The sequence below is a fragment of the Kogia breviceps genome, chromosome 19, assembly GCF_026419965.1.
Source record: "Kogia breviceps isolate mKogBre1 chromosome 19, mKogBre1 haplotype 1, whole genome shotgun sequence".
Lineage (NCBI taxonomy): Eukaryota > Metazoa > Chordata > Mammalia > Artiodactyla > Physeteridae > Kogia > Kogia breviceps.
The window spans coordinates 55,746,805-55,770,349 of NC_081328.1; the positions used below are offsets into that span (position 1 = coordinate 55,746,805).

The following is a 23,545-nucleotide window of genomic DNA, read 5'->3' on the forward strand; positions in this document are numbered from 1 at the left end:
GTGACCCAAATACACGAGTTTCATCACGTTGCGGGGAGGGCGGGACTCACGGTGATACAGAAGTGAATTCTCTTAACTTCAGCTGTGAGGGCAAACAGCCGCTAGGGTGGGGGGAGGTCACGGGGAGGACGTGACCTCTGGTTGACCCGCGAGCCGCCCCGCCCCCACCCTAGAGGGTTCCTTCTCCACGCAGGCCCCGCCCGGCGGGACTCCCAAGGGTGCGGCCCTGCGAGGGAACAGAACATGCGCGGTGTGTCGTTGAAGCCGTGAGGACGCGACTGAGGCCCCTGCCCAGGCCTGGAAGACTCTGGCGGCGGAGGCCCCGCCCCTTGCCCCTTGCCCCTTGCCCCTTGCCCCTTGCCCCTTGCCCCTTCCCCGCCCCGCGCGTGCCCGCCCCGCGCTCTGGTGAGTCTCGAATATTCCAGACCCTCTACCAGCAAAAGGTTACGACTCCTCCCCAGAGGCTCAGCGGCTGGCTGGCGCGTTTCAGCAATCAAGTGCTTTCAGCTGAGATTGGGCCTCTGACTCGGGGGAGGGCGGACGCGCCGATCTCGTCTCCGGACGTTTCCGTGAAGCCAAGACGGAGGGTGCTGAGCCACCCCTCCCCCGGGGGCTTGGGTTTGCAGGGGAGACGGGAGATGCACCTGCCGGGAGCAAAGGGTCAGACAGAGGGAGGAAGAAGGCTAAGGAGACGATTGAGAAAAGAGAGCTGGGAAAGGGGGCCTCCTGCACGGTTGGTGGGCAGGCCGACGGGTGCAGCCGCTGTGGAGACCAGCGTGGAGGCTCTTAGAAACTAAAGACAGGGCTTCCCTGGTGGCGCAGTGGTTGAGAGTCCGCCTGCCGATGCAGGGGACGCGGGTTCGTGCCCCGGTCCGGGAAGATCCCACGTGCCGCGGAGCGGCTGGATCCGTGAGCCATGGCCTCTGGGCCTGCGCGTCCGGAGCCTGTGCCCCGGGAGAGGCCACGACAGTGAGAGGCCCGCATACCGCAAAAAAAAAAAAAAAAAAAAAAAAGAAAAAAGAAACTAAAGACAGAGCCGCCGTGCGATCGTGCAGTGCCACTCCCGGGCGTACCTCTGGAGAAGACTCTCATTCGAAAAGACGCGTGCACCCCAGTGTTCACGGCGGGCGGTGCTGTTCGCAGTAGCCAAGACGTGGAAGCCGCCTAGGTGTCCATCGACAGAGGACCGGATCAAGAAGCTGTGGCGCATACATGCGGCGGAATACTGCTCAGCCGTCGAGAAGAATGAAATACTGCCATTTGCAGCAAGGTGGGTGGACCTAGAGAATATTATACTTAGTGCAGTAAGTCAGAGAAAGACAAATATTATATGATGTCACTTACATGTGGAATCTAAAAATTAATACAAATGAGTCTATATACAAAACAGAAACAGACTCACAGGCGTAGAAAACATGATTACCGAAGGGAGAAGGCGGGGGTTGGGGGGTGGGGGAGGGATAAATTAGGAGTATGAGCTGTTTGTTTGTTTGTTTGTTTGGATGAGTGGTTTGTGGGATCTTCGTTCCCCAACCAGGATCGAACCCAGGCCCTCGGCAAGTGCCAAGTCCTAACCACTGGACCGCCAGGGAATTCCCAGCAGTATGGGATTAACAGATACACATTACTATTTGTAAAATAGATAAGCAACGAGAAGAATTTACTGTAGAGCACAGGGAACTATATTCAATATCTTGTAATAACCTATAATGGAAAAGAATCAGAAAATATATATATATAAAACGGAATCACTTTGCTGTACATCTGAAACTGACACAATATTGTAAATCAACCAAAAAAAGAAATATAAAAAAATTAGATATCTGAGACGTGTACTGAGGGGGCTGGGTTAACGTCACGTAGCATGGTCATCTGTAAATCCAAGTTCGGAGGATGTAAGCATTGTGACCCTGTAGCAGTGCTGCACCGTCATCAATGCACAGAGGCCTGGAACAGAAAAGGTTGGCTCCTGTTATAAACGTGCAACAGAGGCCTGCGGATTTTTTGTCACCTGTCCAAGGCACATGGCCGGTGAGCGACAGCTTGGAATATAGGCCTCAGAGTCCTAGACCTGTAACCGCTTCACTGCACCATATTGGAGATTACAATCCTTAAAGTTAGGGAAATAGAAAAATTATCCTTTTCATTTAGTTACTAAGAAAGTGTGTGTGTATTATGATATAGTTTTAGTTGTTTTTTCCACCCATTAAAATAAATATTGTCAACAATGTCTGGGATTGGAGCTAGGTTAAATATTTGGTGTTTTCCTGTTCATGGACTTTAACTTCAAGCAACGAGTGGAAAAACAAGAAGAGAAATGTGACTCACAACAGGGAGGCAATGCAGTTAAAGTCAAAGAAAACATTTATTTCCATATCCTTAATGAAAACGGTGATCACCTGAATAGTCTCCGAGTGCTTCACCCTCTCTGTCCTTCACTTTCATGAGTGGTTATTAACTTGTGTACATATCCCTAGAAATGTATTGATTACAGTTAAAATCGTGTAAGGAGATTTTCAGGGTTGATAAACAGGGGTTATTTAAATTCTGAGAATGTCCAGCATTTGTAGCTAAAAAAAAAAAAAATTCTGCCCACCTAGTCTAAACTATTAAGCTATTTAAATGAATGTTAGATATCGTTGTTTTTATTAACATAATTTTCACAGTGGTAGTTAAGAGTGAGTGGGTTTGCAGTCCAGACACTGTTCTGGACTCACATATTGGCTCTGCCTTTATTTGAGCATCTGCAAATTACTTCGACTTTCAGTCTCACATTTCGAATCTGTAAACTGTGTACAAATATAGTACCAACTTCACAGCTTTGCTTTGAGGGTAAATAAAATAATTCATTTTAAACCCGTAGCATACCTTCTAGCACACAGGAATCAGCCAGTACAAAGAACCACTTAACTGAAGTGCAGTGAAGTCTTCCGTAAAGTTTTCTCGTGTAAATTACTCTGATTTCTGAGCTTCTCACTTTCTTTCTCTGTTCAACGTCCTTTCTTTTGAACCTGCTCTTTCTTTTCATGGCTGTTGAATTTTTAATCTTTCAAAGTTAATATAGACTTACTCAGAACTGGGGGTTTTGTTTCTCCCTTTTTGAATCTGATCACTTTTTTGCATACGCCAGAAAGGTAGAGTAATAGACAAATACCACGTGACACACACTTAGGGACCAATCCACAGCTGCATCCTTCCTGTGGCACGATTGGACTAGAAAAAAGACCTGGGAAAAAAACAACTTATCGAGTAAAGGATGTGTTTGGCAGGCTTTTTACACACAGACCATGGCCTGTTTTCAGAAGCCAAACTGAATGAAAACAGCTTTAAAAGAGGCAAACGTTTGTGAAAAAGTCCTTGAAGGATTCTCAACTGTTCTTCTGGACAAAAAGAAACCAGTGAATCAAAGGTGCTTCTCAGTTCCTCACTCCTGTTTTCCTGACAGTAAGTCAAACTTGTTGTTTTTACCTTTTACTCTGTATAAGGTAATTAAGGCACAAAGGACATAGCCAGTGCCAGGCATCTTGACTGACATTGTTAAATTATATTGTTCTAATATTTCTAAATTATTCTGTATTTTATATTGTAGACCTAATGAGTGATTTAATTTTTTAAACTCAGTAAAATAGTATTTTAGCGTGATAGTAAAATGGAAGATAGACTCAGAAGTGTGTGGCGAGCATTGCCCTCTGAGGAAGGCGCCATTAAGACCCTCATAAGCCTCAGGGCCCGACTGTACTCTCCTTGGTCTGCATCCTGGACTTTATGGTATGAACGTAAAAAAGGAGATGGCCTTTGGCCAAAGCGCTCCAGGGACCTGCTCAGTTACTGGGAGTCCCCGGTTGTTCCCTAAAAGCTAGGAAAAGCAACCCTGGAGGGGAAATTGGTGCCTTTGAGGGAGAAGCCGAGAAGCCAATCAACCAGCTGATGCCGATAAGGCGTGATTAAGCCGAGAAGCCAATTAACCAGCTGATGCCCATAAGATGGTGACTAAGCAAATTCCCTGCTTTAGGGGTATATATACGGCTACGCTTTGTTATTAAGCTTGCCTTGCAACCGTCAGTTGCTTGTGCCCTTCTGATCCCGTACCTTGGTGCGTTCAGTTCCCTACCCCCTCTCGTCGATTGTTGCTGCACTTTGAGGACCCGCCGCGGCTGGCGGCAGAAGTGTGTGTAAATATAATTAATATTGTTGAGTGTCAGATTTACACTTCTCAGATTGGCCGTCTGAGAATTTGCAAAGTTTAACTTCTTGGGAATGTGTATGCGTTAGGAAAAGTTGCTTCTCCCTGTGGTTTCTTTTTTCATGAAGATGGGTGTTTTTCCTTAGACACTTTCTCACATTAGAATTTAGAGATGATTTTGGTATTTGGTAGCTTTACCTTTTCTTTTTATCAAAAAAAAGGAAATCCAGCAAGTTCTCTCAACATTGTAATTTGTATATAACATCAACATTTATTCGAATGCATTTAAGTCACCAGAGCCGTGATACCAAATGATCATCTCCGGAATTTTAAATTGAAAACACAGAAGGATCCTTGTTACCCATCATGATTCTACACATATCATATACTCCAATCATACTAGCTAACCAATGTTTCTGGTTTTCATCTGTATGTATCTGATATACTTACTTCTTAAAGTGAGACCCATGAGTTTAAAGAGGAGAAATGAGCTCTTTGGGCTTCTAAGAATGACTGTAAAGTGATTCAGCTTTCCTTTACTCAGTGGTTTCCTAGATGTCATCAAATAAGCACGCAAAAGCAACCCTTTCAAAGTGCAGACTGCTGCTTGTGGGCAAATCTCTGACGAACAGAAAACTGGAGATGGTTTTATTTGTTATACCTTTTTAAAAAAAAATCTAAGTCAAGGGCAAAGTGTGCTTGGGATTCTAAACATTACTAACATCTTATTCTCTGATTTACTTTATTTATTTAAAAATTTTTACTGGAGTATAGTTGCTTTATGATGTTGTGTTAGTTATTTACTCTATCTAGGTCGTTGTAATGTCAAGATGTGGCAGAAAACTTTACTTTTGAGAGAAGACACACCATAGCCCTCATCTAGCTCATAACCAAAGCCTGGAGAGAAAGGCCCACAGGCAGGATTTTTTTTTTTTTTTTTTTTTACGGTACGCGGGCCTCTCACTGTTGTGGCCTCTCCCGTTGTGGAGCACAGGCTCCGGACGCGCAGGCGCAGCGGCCATGACTCACGGGCCCAGCCGCTCCGCGGCACGTGGGATCCTCCCGGACCGGGACACGAACCCGCGTCCCCCGCATTGGCAGTCGGACTCTCAACCACTGCGCCACCAGGGAAGCCCTCACAGGTAACTTTTTTTTCTTTTTTTTTTTTTTTTTTTACGGTACGCGGGCCTCTCACTGTTGTGGCCTCTCCCGTCGCGGAGCACAGGCTCCAGACGCGCAGGCGCAGCGGCCATGGCTCACGGGCCCAGCCGCTCCGCGACACGTGGGATCTTCCCGGACCGGGGCTCGAACCCGTGTCCCCCGCATCGGCAGGCGGACTCTCAACTACTGTGCCACCAGGGAAGCCCGAGGTTTTGTTTTTGTTTTTTGCGGTACGCGGGCCTCTCACTGCCGTGGCCTCTCCCGCTGCGGAGCACAGGCTCCGGACGCGCAGGCCCAGCGGCCATGGCTCACGGGCTTAGTTGCTCCGCGGCACGTGGGATCCTCCCGGACCAGGGCACGAACCCGTGTCTCCTGCATCAGCAGGCGGACTCTCAACCACTGCGCCACCAGGGAAGCCCAACACAGGCAGGATATTTTACATTCATTAATATTTTATACTCTTTAAAAACTAGTGAATGTGTGTTACTGTAGTGTCAAATAAGGCATTCAACGAGGGCATCCGGGAGTATGTTTTCAAAGTGTTCAGAAGCTTTTTTTGGTAACTGGATTTTTTTTTTTTTTTTTTTTTTTGCTCTTTTTCTTGCCTGGTTGTTGCTGTGTGATATTTACTGTCTCTTCTCTCGATGAACAGGACAAAATGATTTAAAAAGAGAGGCGCGTGTGTCAACAAACTCAGGCCCTTCTGTCTAAGAATTTTCTTAAAAGATAGAGAATGAAAAAAGAGAGCTTATTGGTATGGTTCACAATCTATATTTTACCATATTTAGTGAATGAAAATCCATCATTTCACATGATGCCATTTTTATTGCTTTTTGATGTTCACGCATTCTATGGGCTAGTTGATTTGGGGTTGTAAACATAATATTTTGCAAATGTTGCAGAATAAGATAATATTTATATCAAAAGGTAAAATTAACTAATGGGCTCATATGTCAGTTCCTGAGAAACAAAGTAACATTTTATTGAATAGAGCTGGCCATTCTCCAAATAAGTAATCCACTTGAATCTGTGGAGTGATTCAGATTTACCCTGGGCAAACTTCAGTAGTAAGTAAGAAAAAAAGAAATGTTAAAAAGGCAGGCAAGATGAAATAGATTTTAATGGTTGAATCATAGCACTCTGCTGGGGACATTTTGATGCGATTCTGTCAATCGGTCGGGCTGGGGGGAAAAATGATGAGCAACAGTTAGGGAGGGAACTTTGGGGGGATTCGTTCTGGAGACTTTTACAGACGTGAGTAGTGGTTTCCGGACCCAGATCACCGACTGCCAGCATCTTCGCGCTCCCTTCAGTTTCTAGCACGAGGACATGCACATCAGGACAAAGAGGTTTGCTGTGTGTTCCCATGAGGTCTATCTGGGGCCACCTTGGCCACAAAGAGGCTGTGTTCTGTTGAAAAATAGCCAATAACATTTCTTTTTTCTATTAAAAAAATTTCTTTTTATTTTTTTAAAAAGTTTTTCTAAAATTTTATACTGAAGTCTAGTTGATTTACAGTGTTGTGTCAGTTTCAGGTGTACAGCAAAGTGATTCAGTTATACGTAGACATATATCTATTCTTTTTCAGATTCTTTTCCCATTTAGGTTGCCAATAACATTTGGATGGGAGCTAGCAGAGTTCACGTCATCCTTAGCTCCTAAAGCAATTCAATTCTAATATTTTAGTGGCTATGTTGATAAAGGGTACACTTACAGTGATCACCCAACGTAACCTTTAAAAAAGCTTATTAATAATGTTTAAAATCTCAAAAGGCAGAAATGCTGGTCCAGTGAATTCACATCGTATCCTGTTCACCCACCTGCTAACATCCTGCCATGTTGGCTTCCTCTCCCCATCTCCCTTCAACTCCCCTCTTAAAATATGTGACACTGGACTGCTAAAGGCTTCAGCTGGCATCTACAGAAATTAAGGGCATATTCTCCTTCATGACCGCTAATACACTTTATAAAGTTAGCCATAATTGCATAGCATCATTGAATTCCGTGTCCAAATTCAATTTCCTAAAATTGCCCCCAAATGTCTCTTAAAGTTGGTTTGTTCAAGCCAGGCACCAACCAGACCAAAACTCTTCTCTTGTTGAAATACCCACGTTCTGTATTTACCTGAGTTCTTCTGCATTCTGTGGTTTAACTCATTCCTTTCCCATCTATGTTTCTTTTTTTATTTTTTTAATTTATTTTTTATTAAAACAATTATTTTTTATTGAAGTATAGTTTATTTACAACCACCTACATTTCTTGCAAACAGAATTTAGATCAGAAAATTGGATTTTGACTTCAGGTTAAATAAACCCTTTGGACAAGAATATCTCCTATGGGATGCTATGTAATTATATTACATCAATATGAGGGCATATAATCAGCAGTGGTTCTACTATTAGGGGGTGCTGTATTTCTAGGTTAAGATCAATAGACATTTTTGATATTATCTCAGAGTTGTATCTTTTTTGAAATGGTGTTTGCTTTAAAGGATAGATAGTAACTGGGAAAGGAAGAAAGTTGGAGGGTGAAATGACACCACACGCTCGATGACAATACTTTCTGTCTTAAAGTGTGTTTGACTGTGTCTCGCTGTTCTGGACCACATGGTACCTTGGCTCATTTTCTTCTTTTGTGTGCTGGAGGAGTGGACCGTATAGCGTTGCTTCTCGGGCTCTCTTTGTGCTTCTTTTCGGCGCTCTTTGGAGCTGCTCATTTTCAGGAACAGCCTCTTCAAGTCCTGGCACGTGTGGATAAGTTTAGTGACTTTGATCTGGTGGTGGTGGCCTACACGGAGGATAATGGGTAGGATGGCTCTGGCTTCCTTTATGAAAGGCGTGTTGTTCAGTGACCCCCGTTTCACTCTCATGCAACGTAGTCGTGTTTAAAGTGAAGTCTGTTGTGCAGATTGAGTTTCTTTACGCAGCCTGTGGGTTAGTGGTTTGCAACTGGTGCAGGATCCTCATTTCATATGTGGTGGAGGGGTTGCTGTGGACGCCTCTCGAAGGGAAACAGATTTAACGGGGGGCTTTGTAAAGAGCATCCGCACCTTCCACCCTCCCGTCCTGTAAATCTGTGGTGTTGTGCGTCATTATTATCGTGCGTATGTTGCATGCTCCGAAAAGTAAAACAAGGTTGGACCCTATGCTAGATGACCGCACACTTTACCCCTGGGCCCTTTGCACCGGTCTTTTTCCCTTCACCGCAGCTTCTGGAGCTCTGACTTCTGCACGCCTCGCGTACCCACGCTGGGTACGGGCTCTCCTGCCTGGACCTGGTGCGCCGTGCCTTCTCCGTGTGGTCCCTGACCTCATCTCTTTGTAACTGCGGAAGCAGTTACACGAACCTCGGGGACTTGCTGCACGCAGCAAGCCGTCCGCTACTTCCAGCCCTAAGTCTCGGGGCTCATCGGATTCTCTCCTTTTCTTATAGAAACACCCAACGCCAGCTTCCAGGCCAGCTCGGCCTGGTCACAGCGCCTCTTTCACCGTCTCGGTCTGTATTCTTCTAACTCCTGCTGTTCTGACCTTGACAGGATTTGTATAACCTCTAGAGAAAAATCGGTGAAATTTGCATTGTCCTCATAAAAGTTTCACGGCCTCACTCTATGTTGGGAAGGAGGAATAGTTTTGAAAGATGCAGCCACCCTATGAAAATGAGTATCTTTTTCTTCTTCATGTAGACATCACCCTGCATGAGATTTAAACACTGAGCTAAAAGGAATAGACGTGTTAGGACATAAAACATGCAAATATAAAAAAGTATTAAAAAGGAGGCCATAAATTGGACTCCGTAAATTATTAGCGGACATAAGAACCACCTGTTGGGCGGATTTGCTTCTGCAGATTGTAAACTCATTCATTATAAATGTTGTATGAGCTTCATTCTTAAGGTAGTGTCCTTGACTCCAAAAAATCTCTGTGGGTTCTAACTTTACTTCTGATTTTTGTACTCTGGTTCTTTGCATGCAATTTGTTTCTACTGGCATACTATTTTCACATGATAGAAATCAGTTTCTAATCTTGGCAGGGAAAAACCCCACCAAATTCTCAAGTATTTTTATTGGTTATTTAAAATACTTTTTCTTTCTAATTTTAAAATTATTTTAATTACCAAAGTAATAGCCAGCCTAAAAAAGTTAAGCAATATAAACTTGTATGAAGCAAAAAATGAGAGCTTTTGCCTTTTTCCTGGCCACCATTTCCTTCCCTATAAATTTGTGGCTTCAACTTGTTGACCAGCAGACTTTTCCTGTAAAGGACCAGATAGCAAATATTCTAGGCTCTGGGGGCCAGACAGTCTCTGTTGCAGATACTCAGCTCTGCTGTTGTAATGTGAAAGCAGCCATAAACCAATGTGCGTGACTGGTTCCAATAAAACTTTATTTGCAAACACGGTGGTGGAGGAGGTTTGTTCTACTGTAGTCCCAAGTAGCTGACTGTTTACTTTGATGCCCCATAAGCAATTCAAACTAGTATGTTCCAAACAGAATGTGGGTGTTCTTCTCTAAATGTGACTGAGTCTTTAACATTTTTTTCTCTATCTCAGTGAATGCCAAAGCCATGCACTTAACTGGGGAATTATCAGAGATCACTTCCTCTGCTTCACCCATCACATCCCATCTCTCATCCAGCCTTGTTAACTAAGCTCAGATCTACGTACTTCTCTTCAACTCTGCCACTAGCACTTGTCCAAGATATTAGCATCTCTTGCCTGAACTGTGAGAGTAGTTTATTCCTCCAGGCTCATCTATCTAGCTATCTAACACACCATATTTAAAAAAATTTTTAAAACATTTAAAATTAATTTTTTATTGGAGTATAGTTACTTTACAATGTTGTGTTACTTTCTGCTATACAGCAAAGTGAATCAGTTATATGTATACACATATCTCCTCTTTTTTGGATTTCCTTCCCATTTAGGGAAACACTGAGCACTGAGTAGAGTTCCCTGTGCTATACAGCAGGTTCTCATTAGTTATCTATTTTATATATAGTAGTGGATATATGTCAATCCCAAGCTCCCAATTTGTCCCACCTCTCCTTCCCCCCTTGGTAACCATAAGTTTGTTCTCTACATCTGTGACTCTATTTCTGCTTTGCAAATAAGTTCATCTGTACCATTTTTCTAGATTCCACATGTAAGCAGTATTATATGATATTTGTTTTTCTCTTTCTGACTTACTTCACTGTGTATGACTATCTCTAGGTCCATCCACATCTCTGCAAATGTCACCATTTCATTCCTTTTTATGAATCTCACCATATTTTTAAAAAGCTGATAGAAATATGTAAATGCTTCTATATGAAAATAGAAAGAAACAAAATATGGTTTTCTTGTGTATTTTTTCTATAGTTAACATAATGCATTTGTTTGTTAACAACCCAATTTAGGTCACAACAAATCGTTCTGTGATGGAAGAGTTGACATCAGTTATTGGAATAAATATGAGGACACCCCCTTTCATTTCTAAGGAAGAAACTACAAATGAATGGTTTATTTTTATTTGTGTAGTTTATTTCTCCCCTTTTGTATACATCATTAAACATCACAAAGGAATGAAAAATATTTAAGATGACAGTGATGGGTCTCCCAGAGTCGGCCTTCTGGTAAGTTACCTGTGTATTACACATTAATACATTGGAAACTCATTAGGTTATAAAGAAATGAGATGCATTCACGAGTTGTTTTTGCATGCGTTCAATTTAATGACCTCACTTGTTTAAGATTTTATTTCATTTTAATTAATTAATTTATTAGTTTATTTTGGCTGCACCGTGTGGCATGTGGGATCTTAGTTCCCTTACCAGGGATCGAACCTGTGCCCCCTGCATTTGGAGGCATGGAGTTTTAACCACTGGGCTACCAGGGAAGTCCCTGTATTAGATTTTAATAGCAGTAGAAAATAAGTAAGGATTGTGCTTATGCTTCCCTGAGTTGAAGAAAAAAAAAATGTGATGCATGTATCAGTTAGCAGCAGAAAGTTTTCCTGATACAGAACTGTCCAAGGTAGCAGGGTTTGCCCTGGCTAGAGATTTTTAAAATTCAGTTAATATTGCATTAGTTACTGGGGAGGGTGTTTGCGGAAATATGCTCTTTACCCTCTTTCTCTTCAAAGACAAGAAATAGAGATTTTAAAAATAAGCAATATGCATAAACTGTGTGGCTTTGACAATTTAACTTCCAAGAGAACCCCATTACCAGATGCAGGCATCCTAGGTATTAAGGTAAAACTGATATATTTCTTTCTTTTGTGTGTGTGTATATATATATATATATATATATTATTATTATTTTTTTTTTTTGGCTGCTTTGGGTCTTTGTTGCTACGCGCGGGCTTTCTCTAGTTGCGGCAAGCGGGGCTACTCTTCGTTGCGGAGCGCGGGCTTCTCTTGTTGCAGAGCACGGGCTCTAGGTGCGCGGGCTCAGTAGTTGTGGTGCAGCACGGGCTTAGTTTCTCCGTGGCGTGTGGGATCTTCCCAGACCAGGGCTTGAACCCGTGTCCGCTGCATTGGCAGGCGGATTCTTAACCACTGCGTCACCAGGGAAGTCCCGTGATATATTTCTTATAAAATTCTTATATGTTTTACCTTCTTCCACATTTTTCCTGATCAGGCATAAATTTTGCTGTAATATATTTAACCCAGAGAATGCAGAACTCCCAAAGAATCTTGAGAGTAATTTCTTGTATAAAACATTGTGAATAGATCATGAAAATTATTTATAGTAATCCCTTTCCAACAGTACATTTCTCTTATATGAAATTCTAGTACTTTCAGTTCTATGAACCTTAACAATTGAGAGAATTTGGTTTGAATATACATGAATTAAGATTAGCTCCCATTGGGGCTAATTTTTTTTTTTAAAGAGGGTGGAATAGGGAAAAAAATGATAAAACAAGGGTTAAAAAGAAATTTTTTGCTCCATTTTTCCCTGTATTAGTTTTTAAGATAATTAACTATTTCCCTAAAATCCTTGATAGATGAACAAGTTTTAAACATTAGGTTTCAATCCACTGTAATTATTCTTATTGAAACTCCAGTTGTTCCATCTTTGGCCAAAGGGAGCTACTTCAGGTTGGTTTCTGAGTTTGTTTGTTTTGTTTTATTTTGATAGGTTCCTTGCTATTTTGTGTGACAAGATGCCCCAGTTTCTTATAGTTGGAAAATATTTCAAGACCATCGTGTAAATGAAATATTCTTTGCTGTGAGATTGGTCATTGTTTCTAGACTTCTCAGCAGACAGACAGAGACTAACTGTGTATTCTAAATTTTATATATAGAATAACACACACACATTAAAAGATGTCTTATGAATTCATACTGACACAGTTCAAACATAGTACTATAGGGTTTTTACTTAACCTCCTCCATATTAGAACTGTATCTTTTTTTACATGCACTGAGAATTCTGGTTCTCCAGGAGAAATACAGAGAATATTAAAATTAAAGTATCCCTAATTATTCATTTGTTTTATCCAGAAATATACATACAACAGTCTCACAACACTAATAGTATTACTTCAATATAATAACAAAAAAACCCTGTGATCCTTTAAGTTTACTGTTAATGCACAGGAAAATGCTGTTTACTTGTGATAGTAATAACAACTTATATTTCTGTACTACCCAAGAGTTTGTAAAAGGCTTCCAAATGCATTGTCTGTATAAAGTTTCACACTTACGCTGAAGTATGAGTGTATATAAATCCAGAGGGAACTTTTCAGTTTATCAGTGTTTTCATGGAAGGTCAGTTTTTAAAAGTGAGAGTAATGTCCTGTTTAAAACACCTCTTTCCATCTATTTCCACAGATTGCCAGAAACAACCAGCCTTGACTACTGTGATACAGGATCACTGCTGTACACCTGTAACCCCCATGACACCTTGTGCTTTATTATAGTTTTGTGCTTCTTAGCAGCACTGCTGTATTCTGATTCTTAAAAACATATGCTGAGTGGCAAATGTCCAAAGCCCTATAAGGATAAAAAAAAATGAAAATGGGCTTTACTTAAAACCAGAGAGATTTCAGTTAAATGTTCAGAACAATTATATAAGGAAGTTTAGTAAAAGGGAGTTTAAAGGTGAGATTATTATTTTTCCCTTGACATTTATATAGTCACTTGACTAAAAGAACCAAATTATATGTAATTATATTATTTTTAAAATCCATTCTGTATTTGTAAAAGTAATGATAATAATTGCTAGGCTGAAATCTTCATGTGCATTATTTCCTTGAATCCTTGAAACAACCATAGGAGATAGCTATCACAATTAACCCCATTTTACAGATGAGGTGAGAAAAGATAAGAAACTTGCTCCTCATCACATAGCTAGAATGTACGTAGCCACAATTTTATAGTAAATTTGACTCCTGTCTATTGGTTTTCAGAATGTGTACGCTGAAATATTTTGCAATATATACTCTGAACTATTGTGCGACATTCTGAATTAATCCTTTGTTTCTACCATAGGTTCTCCTGGGCATTGATGTATGCTGGCTTCATCTTCATCGTGTCCATTTTTATGGCTCTGCTTGTAACATTTATCCAAATTGTAGTCATTACTGGCTTCATGGTGATATTCACACTTTTTATCCTGTGTGGCCTGTCTTTGGTGAGTTGTCAAAACATGTATCTCTCATCCTGTTTCAGGTCTCAGATATATGAGCAAAAAATAGTATTTCTTCAGGATATTGGTAGTCTAGAGCTACTTGTTTTGTATTCTGGTTTCTGTATGTTTTGAGAAAGTTTTTGTCTATGTGAGAAATGGATGAATATTGCTATTCAAGATTCTCAAAGGAAAAAATATACCAACTGAAACTTTTCTCTCTTCTTCAGATAAGCCTGGCTTTCCTCCTGAGCATGTTGATAAAGAAACCGATCCTCACTGGTTTGGCTGGGTTTCTCGTCACCGTATTGTGGGGATGTCTGGGATTCACTGCCATGTACAGACAACTCCCGTTTCGGTTGGGATAGGCTTTAGGTCTTTTTAGCCCTTTTGCCTTCACTGCTGGAATGGCTCAGGTAAGAACACAACCATCTCATGTCTTTATTTATTAGAGTTTCAAAATTATTGAAAGTTTGGTATTTCATCAAGCTGAGTGATCAATCACCCTGTATTTTAAGAAATTCTGCTATTGAAAAGCTAAATAAAAAAATCTTATCAGAGTAATACACAAAACAGATCATTTGTAAAATCTTACAAAACTTAACCTGGGAAAAATAATTGCTCATGATCTGACCGCTCAGAAGTATCTGGTTTACATCCCCCATTTAAAGAAGCGGTGAAGGGTGAAGGGTGTGAGTGGTGAGTATATGTTCCTTGGGGCTCAATAGAAGTTTCTATTCCCCTCTTCCTTCTTTGTTTTCTTCTCTTATTTCTATGACTACAGTAAGTACAATACCATTTAACAAGATGTTAATTGTATCCTGGAGCTGAGGCATATGAGGATTTATACGTTTACAAAGTAAATAATGTTACATTCCCTTCTTTTATTGTTGCTGCCTATCTGTACCCCGTAGTACAAAATCTTTTAAATGTTTATGTCAGACCCTAATTGTAATCATGTCTTTCAGTTGTAAAGATAGTTTGATGCTTCCTAAAGAGGAAATCCTCCCAATATTGTTGTATTGATATATAACGTGAAAATTGAAAATAGGAATATCTTTCTAGGAAAATGGATTACTCATAGAAAATATTTAAAATATTAAATATGACTGAGCAAATTATATCTCTGGATTTTTTTCTTCTAGAGCTCAATATTTATGCTCATCATCCTGGCATTAATTCATTCTAAAAATACCACTTTAATTATGTGTGTAATTTTAATACCTTCGTACACTTCAATTTCACTTCTTACATATATGATAGAGGTAAGTAATATTACTTACTTTATTACTGGCCTTGACCATGTAGCCCGTTAATAAAATCTTTGCCTGATACTGGAACCAGGTACATTTTATAAAATTTAGAAAGTATTCAATTGCTGGTAAATTCTGAAAATAAGACTTTAAAACAGTATAAAGTTGAAAGTTGCAAATCCACTGAGCCCAGTGTTCATACCCGGAGGGAAGCAGGTGAATCCACTTAGAAATGCAACAGGAAGCCCAGCCTTGGTTTATGAGTTCCAAAGTGAAATTGTAAGAAAGGACTATCGTTTTCCCACTATTACAAAACACTCTCTTCTTACCGTGAGGTAGAAGTTTCCCATTTCAATTTTGATAAATACCTGACATTATTATTGTGCTTAAGTCTACCTTTTCCTAAAACAGAGGACTGCACAGAAGATGCGATATACTGCACTCTTTGACTGCTACCACTAGTGTCAGTGAATTGCTTTTGGGGTGTGTGCTTGGTAAGGAAAGGAAAGCATAATGCTAGTACGCACTTCTGGGAGAATCCAAGCGCTACTGAGAATGTGGGGGAAGTGTTAACAAATCTCGCCTACTTCACATTTCTATACTTAAGTCACTTCCACTAAAAAGGAACTTGTAAACCCTACTACACAGAATCAAAAACAGAAAGTGTTGGAGATTTTATAACCAAGGGAGGGTGTCAGCTCACAACAGGCTTCAGTGTCGCAGAACAAGTCTTATCCCATTTCACGGAATGTTCTCTAGTGTCCCATGGACCATCAAGTACGATATAGGCATAGTTAATGTAAAAATGTTATATTCATAATGCAAAGAAACTTTCATATAACCCTTGTTTTTCTTCAACAGTTGTCCTCTATGTATAAGGGAAACTCCAAAAGTCAGGACAATGGAAAAAGTGTAATTGATGAAATCATTCTCCTAACAATCTCAATAGTAAGAAAATATTCCTACCTGAATATATAGGATTTATAACCATGATCACATGGTTATAAATAAATAAATCACATGGTTATAAAGCATATATATATGCTTGCTCTTATTCAAAGAATGGGAAATTTAAATATCCCCCAAATACTTGCTCTTACAGTATTCTACAATCAAATGTAACGGTTGTAAAACCTGAAGGTATATTTCTATATAGAGTAATTGACAGTTTAATATATACCAGAAATTCTAAAGACTAGATTGCTATTATTATCACTATTACTATACGTTGCTGATATATGTATCCCAAGACAATTTGAGGTGTTTTATAAGAAATACCAAAGGTGCTGTGTGACCAAAAATCTTTTAAATATGGATTAAATAAATAAGCTAATTTGAATAATGAAGCATAAAGAGAAAAAAGTGGAATTTTACGCTGGGAAAAGATGCTGAAACAAAATATAAATATTATTTCAGTGCATTTTAGTAAATGAGGCAGAAGGGGGGTACACACTGGGTTACAGACTTGTTTTCTCTTAATGGCAAAAAAGTTTAATAGGGAGAAGATTTCCGAAATTTTTATAAATTCATACATTTATAAAATTATATACATTTTCACACAAGTGTTGGTGTATTGAATATGTGTTCTTCCTATTTTAATATATGCAAAGACGTTCCATATGTCGTCATTTTTTTACTGACCATTAAGAAATGCTGAAGTTATATACAGTTGTTTGATTGGGACGTGTATTCATTAAAATGTAAAAACTCTGGCTAACACAACAGACAACCCCCTTGCTGTTCATGATCGTGTGATTTACATTGTTCTATCTTCCAGATCATTTATTCTTTCTCTGTGTCATTTAGTTGGCTGTTCATTGCTTCTAGATTTGCTTTTTGTCTCAGAAACTGAATTATCTATTTTCTGATTGCTTCATCCTTATAGTTTCTAGTTCCTGGTTACAGAGGTTTCTGTTTCTATAGAGGATCTTTCTTAATTCATTTAGCATTTTTTTAAAATTTTTGAACATATGAGTTTAATTACCTGCTAGACCATCCAGATGGAAATTTGTGGTAAATGGGTGGAAACAAAGGAGAGGCATAAACTTAGGAGAGGCAGGCATCTTCAGACAAGTTTAGGTTTAGACATACACTAGATGGACTGTTTTTTAACATTTAAAATAAAACTTTTACCACAATAAATAAAACAATGTATTAAAACTCACTTCCACAGTTGGCCAAATTATTTTTTTAATCATGATTTAATTTTTTTTTCACCTTTCTTTAACTGTCAAGTTTTCTTTGGCAAATTTATTCAAAACACTAAATTTTCATTTTAGAACCTAGTTTATACCTATATAACAGAGGCCCTAAATTGATCCAGGTTCACCAGGATACGTTTCTCTAAAGCCCTAATGGTTTACATCTTCCCTTTAGAATGTATAAATATCTTTTAATTACATTGTCATCCACAAAGACATTCTGGAGAAAAAATTATGAATTAAACACCTATAAATTCTTCTTCATTTCTGTTACAGTGTAGCAATTTACCATCTAACCCATAGTGGTCTATCAGCTGAGTAAGGCTTAGTTTCTTGTTCTCCTCGGACATAGCTGACTGCAACTCATAAAGCAACAGCTGGCTACAGCTTCTCCACTTCTTTATTAACATCTGTAACTGAGACCGGTCATTCTTTGATCTATACATTTTGACTAGTTTTAGCCTCCGAAGAAGGTCGTCTTTCTCCTGAATCTGCTTCACCAATTTTGCTTTTTCTTTGTTTAATCCGTGTTTGGGAAGATTCTCATTCATAAAGTCATTCCGGAGATCACTGCATGACTCAGAATCAAGTGATTTAGATGCACATGCATCGATATTCTTGAAGGTATTTTTCAAATATGTACTTTCTTCGAATTCACTGTCTATGTGTTTAAAATTTTCTTGAAATTCCAAACAGTTTTCTTCTGTTGAAGGTGCTGGTTTCTCTGAAAAGGTCTGATCGTTTTCTTCACGCTCTACTTGAATTCGTTTTACCACTCCATAACAAGAATTAAATGAAGATCTCGTTTTCCTTAATCGTTCCCTGCGGGTTGCACTCATAGGTTGTTTTCTTGAACTGCTTGTACGGGGAGACGGTGGCTTGGCACCAGCCTGTGGAGTGCTAGCTAACCCCACAGCTGCATCTGATGGACTTTCCATCTTGAAATCTTGCTTTACTTTCCTGTCTGCACAATCTTCGATTAAGCAGCGAAGAGCCCCTCCCTCCGCCATCCCCTGAGGGCGCAGAGAACCAACACAGCTGCTGCCGGCAGCCCGGAGTCTCAGCGGCCCATTTAGCATTTTTATTACCACCTTTTGGAACCCAGGGTCTGGCCGACTGGGGAGCTCGTCTCATCGTGTGTTCTTTCAGGGCATTTCTCTTGCTCTTTTGATGGGGAGGAGCTCCTCTGCCCTTCTCCGTCTCTGAATTTAGGGGAAACCCTTGCCTGTTGCGGTCCTGAAGGGCTCTTTTGCCGTGGGTGCGTCCGGCGTCTCTGGTGCGAGGGCTGTTTTCGCTTTGGACACGAGCCACGTCTTCCTCGGGGTGTCCTGGCCTCTGCCACCTTCGCAGGGGGTGTGCCTGGAGTCAGGGGCTCTGCTTGTGCAGGACGTGAGGCGGGACCTCCTCTCTGCTCGGTGGCTCTTGCCACCCTGTCAGGGGCGGGGCCTGCCCCCCGGCTGCGGCGGCTGCAGCCCTGAGGGTGGTGGCCTCAGTGGGGCTCCGCTCCCCTTCGGTGCGCCCCCTGCCCCAGAGCCGGGCTCGGCGCCGCAGGCGAGGCTCCCGCGCTCGCCGAGGGCTGGTGTGGCGCCGCGTGCGCTGCCCAGATGCGGCCCGAGGCTACGTCCGCCGCCCCGCCCCGCCCCGCCCCCCGGTCTCGGGCAAGGCCGGGCCGTGGAGCGGCTGGGGTCCGGGCGTCCCAGGGCTGGGGCTGCCGGAGCCGCGCCTCGCCTCCCGGGGCGCGCCTGCCCGCGGAGTGCGCGCTCCCGCGCCGCTCGGGCGCCCGGCTGTCCCGCTCCGGCAGCCGCGGGGCGTTCCGAGGGCCCGGCTGGCCCAGCTGGGCTGTGAGTGGGGCGACGGGGGCCGCGGGGCTGGCTCGGTCGGAGTGAGGGCGGCAGGGAGGCGGCGGCTGCCGGCGCGGAGCTCCCTCGGCCCTGGCTGTGGGTGGGCCTGCGCGCGGCCCTCCTCATGCGTGGAGTCAGGCGTCCCGGCCCCGCGTCTGTGCCTGCGGTTCCCCCAGCAGCCGAGGGGCTTGTCTCCTCTGCGGAGGACCCCAGGCCCCCGGCCTGTGGCGCGACCCGCTCGCTCCCCCGGGCCGGGCCCCGGTGCGAACCCTCTCTGCTTATCACGCCCTCCTCCGGGGGCGGGGGTGCCGACCTCGCGCCTGTCCTCGGTCCTGCTCAGCTGTGTGGACGTCTTCCCTGTGCTGCTCAGGCTGTGCACGAGCTCCTCTCCACTTTCCAGGTGCTTTTCCATGGGCGTGGCTCCCCAGGCAGAGGTGTGTGTGATGTGTTTGTGGGGCAGGGGAGCTCCACACCTCATACGCTCTGCCGCTGTGAACTCACTTTTTCTGAACGAGTCTGGCTAAAGGTTTCTTAATTTCATCTAGAACTGGCTCTTACTCTCATTGATCTTTTTCCATTTTTAGCAGTCTCTATTTCATTTATTTCTACCCAGATCTTTATGATTTGTCTCCTTCTACTAATTTTGGGTTTTGTTTGTTCTTTCTCTAGCTCCTTTTGGTGTACGACTAAGTTTTTTATGTGAGAGTTTTCTTGTTTCCTTAGGTAAGCTTATATCCCTATAAACTTACCTCCTAGAACTGGTTTTGCAGTGTCCCATAGGTTTTGTGTTTTTGTTTTTATGTTGTTGATTTTTTCCAGGTATTTTTTTCATTTTCTCTTTGATTTCTTCAGTAACTCATTGGTTGTTTAGGAGTATTTTGTTTAGCCTCCGCATGTTTGTGCTTCTTGCAGTTTTTTTCTTATAGTTGATTTCTAGTCTCATAGAGTTGTGGCTGGAAAAGATGCTTGATATGATTTTCTTAAATTTACCAAGGCTTGTTTTCTGGCCTGACATGAACTCTGTTCTGAGAATGTTCCATGTGCACTTGAAAAGAATGTATTCTGCTGCTTTGGGATGGAATTTTTTTACACATATCTATTAAGTCCATCTGGTCTAATATGTCATTTAAGACCAGTGCTTCCTTATTGATTTTCTGCCTGGATGATCTGTCCATTGATATGTGTGACATTAAATTTCCCTACTATTCTTTTTATTTTTAAAAAAAAAATTAATTTATTTTTGGCTGCGTTGGGTCTTCATTGCTGCGCATGGGCTTTCCCTAGTTGCAGCGAGCGGGGTCTACTCTTTGTTGCAGTGCACAGGTGTCTCACTGTGGTGGCTTCTCTTGTTGCGGAGCACAGGCTCTAGGCACGCGGGCTTCAGTAGTTGTAGCACTCGGGCTCAGTAGTTGTGGCTTGCAGGCTTTAGAACTCAGGCTCAGTAGTTGTGGTGCATGGGCTTAGTTGCTCCGCGGCATGTGGGGACCAGGGCTAGAACCCGTGTCCCCTGCATCGGCAGGCGGTTTCTTAACACTGCGCCACCAGGGAAGCCCCCCCCCTACTATTATTGTATTACTGTCAATTTCTCCTTTTATGTCTGATTTTATGTCTGATAATATTTACTTTATGTATTGAGATGCTCCTATGTTGGGTGCATATGTATTTACCATTGTTATATCTTCTTATTGGATCAGTCCGTTTATCATGATGTAATGTCCTTCTTTGTCTCCTATTACAGTCTTCTGTAATACACTGATAAGTCTGTATTTGAGAGAATTTAGAGAGCTGGTTGACCGATGGGATAAAAGGTTTTAAAGGGAATAAATGGTCAAAGAGTATTTCATGGGACTTGGCTACTTGAGTGGGTTATTACTGTCAAGGGGAATCCTGTAGGTAATAAATTAATCATTTATATTCCCTGAAAGCAAAGAATAATGATTTAATAGTTGAAGCAACATTCTCTTGGTAGCTGCTGTACAGATAGAATTTCATTTTAATGTTATTTGATTTTCTCTCTAGAATCTCTCCAAGAAAAAGTGAAAATTATCCAAATCCAGAAGAGCCAGAAGAAGGTGAAGATGTTCAAACTGAACAAGTGAAGATTGCAAGTGCACACTCACTACTTCCAACCTGGATGAGGTGAAAACAAGTGACTCAGCCCCTGATGAAATAATGGGATAGTCAGCTTGTCCTGTAGAGTGGATAAACTGTTGGTTTTTAGCATTAAAATTTGCTTTCGTTTCTGTAATACTTCCATGTGTAGGTCATTTTCAAATCATTGTCTTTTGGAGTACTTATCCTGTCATCACTCCTTTAATTTTCTCTTCTTCCATTACTTTGTGGGTGTTAGTCCTCATTCATCAGTACAATTCAAGAATTCTGATATTTTTTTAATCAACTTTTAACAAAATCCCACATCTTTTTCAAGAGTTTTGATTTCATTTTACAATATATTGAAATTGTAATGTCAACAACTCTAAATAGCATATGAAAAAGAGCGAGTGAATTTACCCTGTATGAAAATCAATAACAAATGGGCTGGACACGGAATTAATGCAAAAGGCAAGGTTAGCATAACAAAAAGGGAATATATTTGGTTAGGAATTACTTTTATTTTTTATTTTTATTTATTTATTTATTTTTTTTCTCGGTATGCGGGCCTCTCACTGTTGTGGCCTCTCCCGTTGCGGAGCACAGGCTCCGGACGCACAGGCTCAGCGGCCATGGCTCACGGGCTTAGTTGCTCCGCGGCACGTGGGATCTTCCCGGACCAGGGCACAAACCCGTGTCTCCTGCATCGGCAGGCGGATTCTCAACCACTGCGCCACCAGGGAAGCCCAGGAATTACTTTTAGAAGGAGTTGACAAAGAAGTCCTCGTTCATAAACATACATTTGGGTGTTTTATTTGAAACAAGAGGCTGAATTACTATTAGCACAAAATCTGGTTAAATTCATAGCCTAGGAAATGGAAGGTAAAACATGAGTGCACAAAATATGTGACATTTAACAGGAAAATCATGCTTTCTCATGTTTTTCAGAAACCAGTGGTAATGGCAAGCTGTTTACACAAGCAATACAAAGAGAAAAAGAAAAGTTGCTTTTTTTCGGTAACGTTTCCTCTATTAGAATGTTCTTTATTCTCTTTACTTAGGACTATGAAGGAAATAATTTTCCATTCTTTGAGTCTGTTCATATATCTTGGTTAACATGTGATTAGAAAACCACATGACATGTCAGCAGAGAAACGTTTTTACTTCCAAATTCTGTCTCAAATCAAATGGCAAGAAAAGCAACCAATTTTGGATCCAGAAGACCAGATTCTTCTGGTGTAAACCCAAAGTCTTTCCATTAATGTTGTAATTTAGAAAATGATGAAGGTGCAGTTTGAAATGTTATTTTGTTTCAAAACATTCCTGAGCTAAGTGATTTTAGGTCAGTTGGCCTCTATAATACAAATAGTGATGGGGAACCTTTCCCCACCTGAAGCCTTGGGCTTGCTGGGACACAATGGAGCTGGGAAAAGTGCATCTATTAAAATGATAACTGGAGACACAAAGCCAACCGCGGGAGTGGTACGTGGCATGGGAGGGGGCCAAGCTCATGGCCAGGGGAGATGTCCTCTTAAATATCAGTGTTCCGATCAGTCAATCAAATGATTTTCTTTTATTGAAGTATAGTTGATTTACAATGTTGTGCTGGTCTCTGCTGTACAGCAGTGACTCGGTTTTACACATATAGACGTTCTTTTTAAAATATTCTTCTCCATGATGGTTTATCCCAGGAGATTGGATATAGTTCCCTGTGCTATAGAGTAGGACCTTGTTGTTTATCCATTCTAAATGTAATAGTTTGCATCTACCAACCCCAACCTCCCAGTCCACCCCTCTCCATGCCCTGCTACCCCTTGGCAACTGCATGTCTGTCCTCTATGTCTATGAGTCTGTTTCTATTTTGTAGATAAGTTCATTTGTAACCTTTTTGTAGATTCCACATATAAGCAATATCATATGATATTTGTCTTTCTCTGTCTGACTGCACTCAGTATGAGAATCTCTAGGTCCATCCATGTTGCTGCAGATAGCATTATTTCGTTCTTTTTATGGCTGAGTAATATTCCTTTGTATAAATATACCACACCTTCTTTATCCATTCATCTGTTGATGGACACTTAGGTTGCTTCCATGTCCTGGCTATTGTAAATAGTGCTGCAGTGAACATTGGGGTGCATGTGTCTTTTTGAATTAGAGTTTTCTCCAGATGTACATGCAGGAGTGGTATTGCTGGATGATATGGTAGTT

At 41.4% G+C, this 23,545-nt stretch overlaps 1 pseudogene; it reads right to left on the minus strand.

The window, feature by feature from the left end:
- Positions 1 to 17,610: 17,610 nt before the first annotated feature.
- Positions 17,611 to 18,980, minus strand: LOC131746731 (swi5-dependent recombination DNA repair protein 1 homolog pseudogene; annotated as a pseudogene).
- Between the last annotated feature and the right edge of the window lie 4,565 nt (positions 18,981 to 23,545).